This window comes from Talpa europaea, assembly GCF_964194135.1.
Source record: "Talpa europaea genome assembly, chromosome: 12".
NCBI classification, from domain to species: domain Eukaryota; kingdom Metazoa; phylum Chordata; class Mammalia; order Eulipotyphla; family Talpidae; genus Talpa; species Talpa europaea.
Window position 1 is genome coordinate 5,772,078 of NC_140079.1, and position 13,787 is coordinate 5,785,864.

Here is a 13,787-nt window from a genome sequence, read left to right on the forward strand (position 1 = left end):
TGTCCAGTGTGTGTCAGGAATCACACCCCACTGTCTGGCTGGACCACGTCTCGCCCGTCCATCCACCTGGTGACGGAACCTCAGGGACCTTCCACCTCTTGACTTCTGTGAACAGTGCCGCTGTGAACACAGAGGGTGCACATACACATTTCAGACCCTACTTCAGCATCTTTGGGCATATTCCCAGGAGTGCAGCTGCCAGGGCATATGGAATTCTGGGTTCAACTTTTGGAGGAACCTCCAAACTTTCCACAGCAGCTGCACCACTTTCCTCTCCCACCTGGGCAGTGGCCCAGGAATGTTTTTGAGCAGAGAAAATAGTTCTGTTTCTGGAAGCAAGTGGGTCGTTTGGGTCGTGGCTGGAGTCTAGAGGCCAGGAGTGAAGTGGAGGCCTGAGTTAGGGCAGACACAGACTCGGGGAGGAGGAAGGGTGTCCAGGAGGGACCCCAATACCCAAGCACAATGGAAAGGGGGGCAGGAGATGCCAGCAAGAACCAGGGGGCCTTGGTGTAGGTGACTAGGGAGGGGGCATCTTCACTGAGTCAGAGGAGCAGGGGGAGATCCTGGCCTCCATTTTTTACCATGTTGAGTTTGAGGAGCAGGAGGGGACCTCAGGGGCAGGAGGCTCCCTCTGGGCACGCACTTTGGACTTCTGGCATGGGGATTCAGGAGAGAGATTTGCCCTAGGAACAAGTCTAGAGGCCGCAGGACACCAATGGACTCTGACATGGAGGGGCTGGGTGAAGTCACCCAGAGAACACAGGGTCATCCAGACAGGACCCCACGGCCAGTCTCTGGATTCTCCTCTGAAGCTCCCCTTGAAATAGGCCCTAGACTTGAATCAGCTAGGTTAGGTCGGATTTCCAGATTCTGGGGTGCTCACGTTAAGTTGGAGGGGAACTGGAGCTTTCCAGGACCCCAATGGGTGTTGGTTTGTAAGGGTTGTGATAACAAAATACAACAGGAATCTGTTCACCTACAGTTCTGGAGGCTGGAACTTCAAGGTCAAGGGTCAACAGGAGTGGTCCCTTGTGTCCCTCCTTGTAGATGGCCACCTCCCTGTGCCTCACATGGTCTCCCCCTGGGCATGCCCATGTCCTAATCTATTTATAAGAACATCAGACATTGGGATTAGGGTCCACTCTGATGACCTCATTTTACCTTAATTACTTCTTTAAAGACCCAAGAACTTGTTGGTCTGTTTTCTTCACCCTCTGGAGACCCCCTCATTCCTTGGATCACAGCCCTTCCCTCCTTCAAAGCCAGCAATGGCTGGATGAATCTGCCTCATTTCATCACTCTGAGCTCTGCTTCCATCATGCATGTCCTTCTACTCTGGTCCTCCTGCCTCCCCTTGAAAGGATCGTTGTGATAACATTGAGTGCACCCAGATAATCCGGGATAATCTCCCACTCCAGATCCTCACTTTAATCACATCTGTAAAGCCCTTTCTGCCCCAGAGGGTGACATACTCAGAAGTTCCGGGAATTGGACGTCTCGGGGAGCGACATCATTTCGCATATCACGGCTCCCTCTGGGCATGTGGGTTGGATTAATAGGAGCCTCAATAAATTCCAGCTGTTGCTAGGATGATCGGTTGGTCACTGTTGACATGTTGACTGGTCATATCTGGAACACTAGCGGCTGGAGGATAGGAACCATGTCTCCCATCTGTGAATCAATGGCTTTTCCCTCTGGGGAACTGAGCCTGGCGTGTCAGCACCACGGACAGCGAAACGCTCTCCGCGGTGCTATGAGGCCCCTCTTCCTTCTCCCACACGCCAACATCCCTGGTCCCTCCAGATCTCTAGGTCTTGAGGGGCACATTAGGGTGGAAATTCAACCCAAGCTAACTTTTCCCCCGCCCCACCCCCATGGACTCCTCCATCCTAATCCCCATCTATGCTGCTCCTGTGGCAGTATCGTTCTCTCTAGTCTGCAAGCTCCTGTAGATTCCTGCCTTAAAGTTCTTTGCTCTTTACTCTGTATCTGAGTAAACGTTTCTTCTTGGATTGTCTGATACTACTGCCCCAGTAGTTTCCTGCCCCTAGGTGGCCCCCATTTCCTTGCCTTTAAATCACACCCACTTGCCACAGTCCTTTTACTTTTTTATTTACCTGCTTAGCATTGGTCTCCATGGTTTGTGCCCAAATATAACTTTCACCACTGGAGAAACCTTGTGTAGAAGAGCTCCTAGCTTGTGGAAGGCCTTCAATAAATATTTGCTGACTGTGATTAAGCTCTGAAGATAAAGCAAAGATGCTTGAGATGTCTCCCACTCCTTAGGCATCTTGAAACCACATAGTTTCTCCTTTCCTTTTTTTTTTTAGATTTATTTATTTATTTATTTATTTATTTATTTATTTATTTATTTATTTATACAAGCACTGGGTACAGTCAGAAGCCCGGGAGGGCGAGAGAATTCACCAGAGCCAGAGCGGGGAGCAGAGCAGGCAGAAGGACCGAAGTACACTGCTGAGGGGAGCAGCGGGCGGCAGGAGAGGTCTGCGCGCCATGTGGGACCCTCCTCCGGTGGCCGGGGAGCAGCCGGGGATCGAACCGGCGCCTCAGAGGCTGCGGACAGCTTCGCAACCCAGCGCTCAACTGCTGCGCCACCAGGGAGGCCCTCTCCTTTCCTTTTAACAGACATAAACTGCCACCAGTGATAGCAAAAATAGTTGATTTATGGAGAAATTGCCATATATCACATCTTGTGCTGACACATGCATATTCTTTCTTTGAATTCTCATAACAGGTCTATGGAAAAAAAATATTATTATATCGTTTCATGGAAGAGAAAAGTGAGGCTCAGAGGAATGGTTAAGTTACGTATTTGTCAAGAGCCAGATCCACATTCATAGCCTTGCCACCTTCCTCTGCTCTTTCCCCAGGAAGTGGCTATGTTGAGGTTTCCACGCAAGGTTGCAGTCCGTGGACAGCACTTCAAGCTCAGGAAAGAAGTCTTCCATGGACTTAGGAGTCCCTGGTCACTGGACCCTACCCCTAAGTGCCTCAAATCTTGCTATCTTAGGTTGGCATCAACCCCTCTTATTTTCTCTTTACCCCTAGACATGTGATTAGAAACAGGGAGTTGAATTTTTTGCAGAGCAACTCAGTACCTTGACATCTGAAGGACTCAGATTTCTCACCTGTATCTTTTACGTAATTTTAGTCATCAACTCAAAGGGCTACTTTGTGCTGTAAGTAAATCACAAAGGTGGCCACATGCACGCACATGCATGCACACACACACACACACACACACACACACACACACACACGCTTTCCTGAATCAGCTTCTCACTCTCTGCCACCAGGAGGCGATCCTGTTGTGATGTTTGGGTGTCTGGTCCCAGTAGAGATTTCAGGGGTGAGCTTCCTCTGCCAATTGGGCAGGGGAGCAGTTAGCTACCTCCTTGCTTGTTTTGTCCTTTGGGTAAACAACATCTATGGCTAGCAGGAACTTTCTCTCATTAAAATATTATCAGTGGTGTGCTTAAAGTAAAATTTAAAAATGAAAGTAATATGTGTTCACCTGGAAATATATATCCACAATATATATTCATTAGAACATCTGGAAAACACAGTATAAAAAAAGGAAAATGAGTGATCTCAGCCCCACCACCCAGACGTAGCCTCTGTTAATATCTTCTCTTTTCCCAGTTTCTTACTTAACTTTCAGCTGAAATGTCCATATTATGTTTTTGAAATCCATGAAAGAAATGATTGACAGATTAGAAGACATGAGAACACGATGAACAAAAGCAAAATACTGATAGAGTAATAGCCTGGAAAGAAATATTTGCAAAATAAGTTATAGGCAAAAGGCTGATAATTTCATAATGTGTACTAAATTCTTACGGTGTTATGGGCACTATTCCAGGGCTGTACATGTACAAAGAGATTTAATCCTCAACCCATTTATTATTATTTATTTATTTATACAAGAACTGGGGTACAGGTCAGAGGTGCGGGAGCGTGAGAAGATCTACCAGAGACAGAGCGGGGAGCAGAACAGGCAGACAGACTGAAGACACTGCTGAGGGGAGCAGCAGGAGAGGCAGGAGAGGTCAGCTGCACCATGTGGGTATCTCCCTGGCTGGCCGGGAATCGAACCCGTGCTCCAGAGGCTGCAGACAGCTTCACAACGTGGCACTCAACCCACTGCATCACCGCCACCAGGGAGGCCCCTCCTCAACCCATTTTACATGTGAAAGTCTAAGATAAAGAGTGATTAAGCACCTGGACCAAGATCACAGAGCCAGAAAACAACAGAGTTTGAATCAAAGCCGGCCCCTGGGGCCATATTCCTAACTCTTATATCATTATGTCCCTTGACTATGTAAACAGGCAGAAACATAAATAACAAAATATAAAACAACAACATGCTTAGTTTCATGTTGTTCAGAACTTTCTTCCTAAAGTTGGCAAATGTTCAAAATACTGAAAATGTCAATAGTCACAGAAACTCATGTAAGTAATAATCATTGTCACATGGTTGGGTGGAGAAGTATAAATTAGGAAATTCTTTTGGAAGAGAATTTGATTGAGGTGGAAACATTTCATGGAGACTCTATATCGAACAATTGATCCCATTAACAGATGTTTCTGAAGATGTGTTCTCATCACCACCTCCCTGGTAATGAGGACTCATAAAAGGGGAGAGTGGAAAACAGCCGGACGGCTGACAATAGGGGCATAGTTAGACAAACGAGGGCAGGAGGGCAGGCATGCTGCGGGAATGCACAGGACGTCCCTCTCCGCACCAGCATGGAAAAATCCCATACACCACGGGGAAAGCTGCATAACACTGTGTACAGTTACGATTGCATTTATGTTAAGAATGTGAATGATACACATGTATCTACATGCACAACACACCCTAGAAGTCAATTCCAAACAGTCAGCCGCACTGTGGTTTTGTCTTGGAAAGGAAGGACAGGGCAAGAGTTGAAGGGAGAATTTACATATTTTCATTTTCCTATGGTTTGATCCTTACAATAAAAATGTATTATTTTGATAATTTTAAAAGTCCCAGAAAATACCTTGTTGTTAAAAATCCCTTTGAAACATGGTCTCCCCTTCTCCCCAGCCCATGTGACTGACTACGTAATTATCTAACGAGCTCTTTCCTGCTGGCCATTGGAGAGTACCCGACTTTACAGTGTGTAATTGATATTGGGAGGAATATCAGAGCAATTGATTTTCAAATGCTGAACGAAGCTCGCATTCCCGGGGGAAAACCCAGTGATCATCACATGATTCCTCTGCATGTAATGTTGGGTTCTATTCTTAATAAAATGGGGGGGGGTTAAAAGATTTTATTTATTTTCTTGTTGAAGAATTGGGGTGTAGGCCAGAGGTGCAGGGGTGAGAGGATTCACCAGAGACAGAGTGGGGAGCAGAACAGGTGGATCTGCTGAAATACCCTGCTGAGGGGAGCAGCGGGGAGACAGGAGAGGTCTGCTGTGCCCTGTGGGTCAGCTCCCTGGTCAGGGATCGAACTCAGGCTGTAGTGGTGATAGCCTAAGACTTAACCCCGGGAGGCCCCTATTGCTAACTTTTTTTTTTTAAGATTTATTTTATTTATACAAGTGCCAGGGTACAGACCAGAGGCGCGGGAGGGTGAGAGGATCCACCAGAGACAGAGCGGGGAACAGAACAAGCAGACAGACCAAAATACTCTGCTGAGGGGAGCAGCGGGCGAGACAGGAGAGGTCTGCTGCACCATGTGGGATTCTCACTGGCTGGCCGGGATCAAACTGGCACAGCAGTGGCTGTGGACAGCTTCACAGCGCTGCGCTCAACCACCTGTGCCACCAGGGAGGCCCTTGATAACATATTTTTAAGGGTTGTTTGTGTCCATGGCCATGAGGGTTGCTGGTGTGTGTTTTCTTCTCCAGCAATGTCCTTATCTGGTCATTCATCTGAGAATGAATTGGGAAATCTGCCCTCATCTCTATTTTCTAGAAGAGTTGATGTAGCACCACTATTATTTCTTTCTTTTTTTTAAAGATTTATTTATTTATTTATACAAGCACTGGGTACAGTCAGAAGCACGGGAGGGTGAGAGAATTCACCAGAGCCAGAGCGGGGAGCAGAACAGGCAGACTGACGCAATACACTGCTGAGGAGAGCAGCGGGCGGCAGGAGAGGTCTGCGCGCCATGTGGGACCCTCACCCATGGCCAGGGTTCGAACCGGCGCTGCAGAGGCTTCGGGCAGCCTCGCAACCCAGCGCTCAACCACTGTGCCACCGGGGAAGCCCGCACCACTATTATTTCTTTGTGATGTTTTTGTCAGATTCACCAGTGAAGGCATGTGGGCATGGAATATTCTTTGCGAAAATTTCAATCACAAATTCCTTTTTTGGATCGACATGGGCCTGTTGAGGCTATTTCTTCTTACCTAGCATTGGTAGTTTTACAGTTTAAACTATGCTATGCCATGGGAAGTGTCAAACTCCCTCACTCTCCTCTTACTGTCTGGGAGACCGACCATCAAGCCCCTGCTTTTACTTGCACGTGCAAGTGCTTTCCAAGCCTCTGCTTCTGCCACAACTATTGTCTCGTTGCCCCAAATAAGCCACACGTCCAAGCCCTGAGTACCGTGGGAGGGGAGTCTCCAAATAGGTGGAAACAGGCAGTTATGAGCGAATTAGGACAACAGAGTGAAAAATCACTCCGACAACCTACAACACGCAGCCCCCCTCCATGCGGTGCCTCTCTGTCCCCGAGCGACAGGTCTGTCCCCACTGCTTGCTCAGTGTCTCTGTGTCACTGGGTTCTTGGCATCAGCATGTCAAGAGCACAGAATGAGCATGAAGACCTCCCGTGTGGCCTGTCTACCCTCCTCCCTGCGCCTCCTCCTCCCAGACCATTCGCCACGACTGTAAAAATGCCACGGTAAGATTTTCCCCTCAGACAGGAACCTCAGGAGGTCAGAGGCTGTATCTTCGCATCCCCAACAAGAAGCATACCAGGCACTCTTTCAATGAGTGTATTCTGTCTTTTTAAAGATTTATTTATTTATGCATACAACAACTGGGGTACAGGCCAGAGGTGCGAGGGGTGAGAGGATTCACCAGAGACAGATTGGGGAGCAGAACTGACATACACTGCTGAGGGGAGCAGTGGGGAGACAGGAGAGGTCTGCTGTGCCATGTGGGTAGCTCCCTGGCCAGGGATCGAACTCAGGCTGCAATGGAGACAGCACTGAGACTTAACCCCTAGGCCACCCGGGAGACCTCTCCTCATTTTTTAATCTGACTCCCTTCCTGGTGCCTGCACACACAGGTGCCTTTGAGACTTGCTCTCCAAGGTCACCGCTAAATGCTGTGTCCCCACATCTGCTGTGAGCACTCACCCGCATCTAACTGACCCTCCAGCCCAGCCCAGGGTGCCCCAGACGCTGCCCCTCCCAGCAGCCCGCACCCCCTGGCCTTGATTCTTGAGGGTCTCCTGTGCCATGGGGTCTCAGCAGATGGCGGCATTGAGAGAGCCCAGAGCTTGTATGTGATTTTTTTTTTCTAGGGTATCCCTTTGCTGTGCCCTCAGGCTTGGGAAGAGCTGGTGGGCAGAGCAGGGAGCTCAGAGGATGATCAAGAACTTTCCAATGTGTTGGGTCCTCCCAGACATCGCTGGTATCGGCAGGACAACTGGAGCCTCCCACCCGCCACCCTTTGTCCCCCCAGCTACCCTGATCTTCATTCGTGTCTGGAAGCTGGGTTAGCTTAAGTCCTTTGCGTGTCCTTGAAGGGAAGAACTTGCTGTCCCCTCGTCCCTGTCTTGCCTTCTCCCCCCGTGGTAGGAGATCTTTGGGTGGACAGGAGTGCCACAGGGGCATTAGGCAAGACAGGGACGAGGAGTACAGCCAGTTCTTCCCTTGAAGGACACGCAAAGGACTTGAGATAACCCGATTGGGACAACCCGCTTGCGTCCACGTGTGCGAGTGTGGGGTATTGTTGGGCATATCTGCAGATGCCAAGGACACTTACAGATGTTTATTTATTGAGTTTGACTATTTTTTAGAGCAGTTTTAGGTTCACAGTGAAATTGAGCAGAAACACAAAGTTCCCACATACACCCCGCCCACACGCGCCTCCCACACACCAGCACCCCCGCCCGAGCGGGGCGCTGGCCGCGACTGGTGAGCCAGCACACGCTGCTCACCCGAGGGTGCACTCCCGGGCCCTGCACCCCAGAGGCTGGGCCCGTGCGTCCTGGCTGTGGCCGCCAGTGGTGTGTCACCCAGAACAGTTTCAGCATCCTGGAAATCTGTGTGTCCCCCAAACCCTGGCAGCCACTGTCTCCAGTTTTCCAGAACGCCGCACAGCCTCAGCCCTACAGAGGGGCTTCCAGGCTGGCTTCTCTCGCTCAGTCACAGGCGTGTAACTCTCCCCCACGTCTTTTCATCACTTGACGGCTTATTTCATTTCAGTTATGAATATTGCATTGTCTGGCTGTCCCTCGATTTCTCTCCTGAAGGACATGCTGCTGGTTTCAGTTCCCACTGTGGTGTTGTGAGGGTTGGAAGGGGCCAGGCTGCCTCTTCGGGAACCCTGTAATTTCCTGAGACACAGAGAGGTCACGTCAAGACGTGGGACGCCTCGCGAGCTCCTGATCCCCGTCCTGTCCCTTGGGGCCCTGAAACTCCAGCCGTCCAAAGTGAAACTCATCGTCCCCCCACCCTCACCCCGCCTGGCCCCTCATCTCGTGTCCCCACCTCTGCACAGGACACTGCCATGCGCTCAGTTGTGAAAGGTGGAGATGGGCATCTCCCAGCTCCTCCCGCGCTCCCCGCCCCTGCCCTCCCCACCCCCGCGGGCACGGCCGTCCAGGCCCTCTCCAAACACATCCTGGCCCCCGTGTTCTCTCCAGCTCCAAGGCCACATCTTGGAGCCACAGCTCCAAGGCTTGGCATCTGGAGCGAAGCTTCCACGGTCCACCAGGGACCAGCACGGGGTCTAACCAGCCCCTCCAGGTTCACGCGGTTCTTTCTGGACCAAGTTTCCAGATTTGACTGGTCAGCAGGAGAGTGGTCCAGCCTTCAGGGCAGCGGCAGTGCCTGGAGACAGTTTTGGTTCTCACGATCGGCATCTGGAGGGCAGGGGGGCTGCAGTGCACAGTGCAGGCCCCTGTTCTAGGGTCACTCAGTGACCCACACGCTGGGGCTGCTCTGGGCTCCTGATGGCCTGGCCGGAGGAGAGCACAGAAAACAGTCCATGTTAGAAACTTCACAGTAACTTGACATAGTGATTTTATGATGACTGGGCTTTGGCTTTTATAGTCTTTTTTTTTTCATGAATAGGCTTTTAAAGGACGGTTTTACATTTACAGGACTGAGCAGACAGCACAGTTCCCTCCCCGTCCCTTGGCCAGAGCACACAGGAGCTCCCCTCTGGGTAACGTGGGCCTCCACAGGAGACATTTGTTGCAATTAATGAATCGACACTGACACATTCTTACTAACTAAAGCCCAAGCTTTGCTCCCACTCATTTCCCCAGCCGCCCTCTTCTGCCCACCACCCCAGGCCATGCTCAGTCCTCAGGTGTCCGTAGTCTCCTCTTGGCTGGGGCTGTTTCTGGAATTTTCCTTGTCCGTGACCTTGGCAGTTTGGAGGAGTGTCAGCCAGGGCCCCTGCAGGATGTCTCTCTCTTGGAAATTTCTGATATTTTCCTCAAGATTAGACTGGGGTGATGGCTTGGGGGAGGAACGTCACGGAGGCAAAGTGCCACTGTGGCCACAGCGTGCCAAGACTGTGCTACCAGCCGCTGTGGCTGCTGGCGCTGACCGGGCTCGCCTGGCCGGGCCAAGTCCTCGGTTTCTTCCACTGTGGAGTCCCTTTTCCCCTCTCTCCCTGGGGTCCTTTGGGGAAGGAATCCCCGGGGCACCCCCAGCTCTCCTCGAGGGAGGAGTCTCTGCACACAAGGTCTGGAATTCTTCTGCGTATCGGGTGTCTCTGCTCCTTTGTTAACATGTATATTCACTCATCTGCATTCACATGGACTCGTGAGTCAGTATTTTATTCCTTGGGTTACACGCCAGGACCATGTTAACACGGTTGTTCAAATGGCTCCAAGGGGAGCCGCTGGGGGCTCCTCCGTGGCTCTCACTCTTCGACACCCCCATCACGGGGGGTCTTGCTGGCTTGTCAGTGTTCATTGCATCCTGCCACCATGGACATCTTTCTAAGTTTTATTTTCCTGGAAACTAATTTCACTGTACCTCATGGATTGAGGGGGGAAGTGGTTCTTCCCTGAAAGACGCTGAGAAGCACCTCCAAGACCTCAGCCTTTCCCTCTGTGAGCATCACAGCACCCTGCTCCAGAACCCCCCGGAGCCCCAGCTCCCCTGCTCCAGGCCTGGCGCCTCTCTCTGCCTGAAATGCCTTTCCTACCCCACCTCCCCCAGCACCCAGATACAGCGGCCCCCAGCCTGCTTTGTCTTGTTACCTCCCAATATTTTGTTCCTTGCTGAAGTGACCTCTCTGACGTATGTGTGTTGCCTGTAAACACGAGTGTCATGAGGAAAGGAGCGGCCCTCGGCATGCACAATAGTGGGGTTTTTTTATTATTTTGAAATATTTCAGATACAGGTCCCCAAGCTCCCTTGGGACTCTGATAATGATCTCCTGTACTGACGCCAAACCTCAGAGAGGCCAGCGTGGGACTGTGTGGGCCAAGGCCTCCTGCCTGCCATTCTTGCTGCTTTCGGGAGGTAGCGAGGGCCCCAGCCTTCCTCTGCACCAACATCCCCACAGCTACACCCTCACCCACTCCATTTGAGGGTCACAGCTGTTTAGAGGAGGCAGCCCCATCTTAGAATGCAAGGTGGGCATTGCCGTTCGGCCGGCGGCCTGGGTCCTGGGGACTTATACCCAAAGCCTCCGTCCACTGTCCTCCTTGCCATGTGACTTCAGGTTGATTGGGCTCAACCTTTCCATCAGTAAAATGGGCATGATGCTCATTATGCCTCAGCTGTGAGGGGTACAGGAAATTGTGCTTGGCAGAGAATGCCCTCCCCAGATTGTCACCTGCTAACATGATCTCTGAAGTGCACATGCATGAAGAATTGTGCGGATGGCTATTTGTGGTTCATACACTCCCCCAAACCCAGTATTGAACCCTTGACCTACAAATCCTCTAAGTCATCCCCACCCTCAGCTTAATAACCAGGCCTGGCTAATGAGTTAGGAGGCGTGAGAGCCAAAGGAGGCCCCAGTTAAGGGGAGGAGGCGGGAGGCAGAGACTGGAGGGCTGGAGGGGGCCTGCAGGGAGGGGCTCCTCAGCACACAGGGGAGCCAGTGTGTCTGGAGTTGCCTGGGTCCCTGGAAAAGGGCCCCGGGGGCAGGTGGGACCTCAATTCCAGCCGGCCAAGCGTGGGTGGGGCGGTCTGGCTCAGCCAGGTGTTCCAGTTGGCCCGGTATGGGGGCTGGGCCCCAGGAGGCCCCTGGTGCCTGAGGGGTGCAGTGCTCCCAGCCCCTGCTCTACCATGGCCCAGCCCAGAGCCCCAGGCCCTCTGGCCCAGGGCCCCGAGGGTGCGGCCCCCTCCCAGGTAAGCGCTGCCCGTGCAGTCCCGGGAGCGTGTGCCCGTGAGCAGCGGCGCTGCCTTCACCTCCACCGTCCTCAGGGTCCGCAGAGGTCGTGGGAACGTCCCCAGGGAAAGCAAACACTCGTGTGAGCTGGTAGAAGAGCCACGCTTACCGGAGGGGCAGGCATGACCACACACCCCTCCCTGCCAGGGCACACCCCAGTCCCAGAGCCCCGCGTCCCCGGCAGAGTCACAGATGGCGAAACCAAGGCCCACTGGGAAAGGGACCGTGGCCAGGCGTTCCCGGGTACTGGGACAGGAGCCGGCGCGTGCCCCACACACACCACACGTGCTCGGGCACATCCACGCAGGCACCCCGGCCCCTCTGCGTACCCACACCCATTCCTGCATGGGCACATCCAGGCAGGAGGGCCCACGCCCCAGTTCCGTTCCTGGGCACACCCACCCCTGCCAGTCGCACACTCTGGCCCTGGAGACTGAGGGGACTGCGGACTTCCACAAAGGGGAGGTCGGGAGCACCGTCCTGGGTCGGGGGTCTCGGGAACTGCATTTTCATCTCGTAGAGTTTACAGAGTCACAAAAATACAAATCTGCGTGTGTGTGTGGAGACTGTGGCCCTCTCCAGCTGTGAAGTCACGCGCACACTTATCTTAGACAGAAGCCACCCACCCGGTCTCACATATGGCACACAAGTGCACCTACTGCACACACATACCCTCACACACCCAAGCCATTCAAAGCACAACTGCTTACACATCCACAACTACACACACAGCCATACAGTCTCAGCCTGGCACAGCCAGACACAGCGACTGCACACACGTGAGAGATACACCCAGATACTCAACTCACAGAGACACACTTAGACACGTGCACCTTGCCAGTCATGCTCACACACAGATCCACAAATATACACGGATGCGAAGACTGGCTTCACACACACACACACACACACAGAAAATGATACATGTCAACATGGACACAAAATAAAATGCAGACTTGAGCTTGCATGGACACATTGTACACACACACACCTCCCAGAGGCACACGCTTGGGCGTGCAGCACCACAAGAATCTACACTCACAAACACAAACACTCATGTATTCACAATCACAAACAGCAGAGAGGCACGCGGAAGATATTTTGACACAAACACAATTGAAGCACACAAAGAAATAGGGGTTCATTTGGGAACAGACCCAGTGAAACCCAGATAACCCCATTCATTTACACACATATACACTCACGCACACATTCACAAATATAGCTCCATACTGACCACACCATCACCGGTACCACACACATATCTACACAAATATGCTGTGTTAGATAAATGTGCACACTCGCACAAATGCATACAGAAATGGACATTCTCACACAATTGTATCCACTTCCACAGTTGACATACACTGTCCCACGAGGCTCACACCCTATACTCAAATGCAGACACCACAAAAATCACTCATATAAATACACACATATGCACAAAAATACATTCTGAAACTGCCTCCCACCTATACACACCCGTGTACACACAACTACATGTAAATACTCATATACACACAACTACACCCATATATTCATATACAAATGAACTTGGACACAAATACAGCCACACCGACACAGAGTCCTCCCTGCAACAAATTCTACAAATACTCCCAATACACACACAGAAATTTGCAAATATACCCAATAACAACCACACAAACACACTCATAGATACAAGCAGTCATGCTCCAGAAAATACACCCACGCTCGGTTTCTCACATACGCCTTCATGGCATTGATCACACGAACAGAAGCACCTTTAGATGCTCACAAATATGCACACTCACAAGCCCACAGATAAACACACACACACACACTCACTCACCATTCCTATGTCCTCAGGATACAGACAACTATGGTATAGCAGATCCTGTACATACAACACACATGAAAAACAGAAACACACATATGTGCACTGTCGCGCTCACACCCAGACATGCACATGCAGACACGTTCAAGCACATTCGTCACCACCCAAGTACATTTGGGGACACCTACACAGATACAATTCAGAGGCACTCTCGTAGCACGCAGTGCACAATCAGAAACAGGTGCACCCACGCACACGCTGCCTCCCGGCCAGGAGTGACAAGCCGGCACTGATGTTCACACTCACACCTAAGGAGACACACTTGGACCAGCACAATTATCCCTCGACAGAGGGTCCTTTATCCTCTCCAGCACGC

The 13,787-nt window shown here is 51.5% G+C and overlaps 1 protein-coding gene across 1 annotated transcript in view; it reads left to right on the forward strand.

Moving 5' to 3' along the window:
- Window positions 1-13,787, forward strand: part of LOC311182543 (olfactory receptor 7G3-like) — a gene marked incomplete at both ends in the record, with an annotated part of 735,701 nt that overhangs the window by 615,964 nt on the left and 105,950 nt on the right. The window lies entirely within an intron of this gene.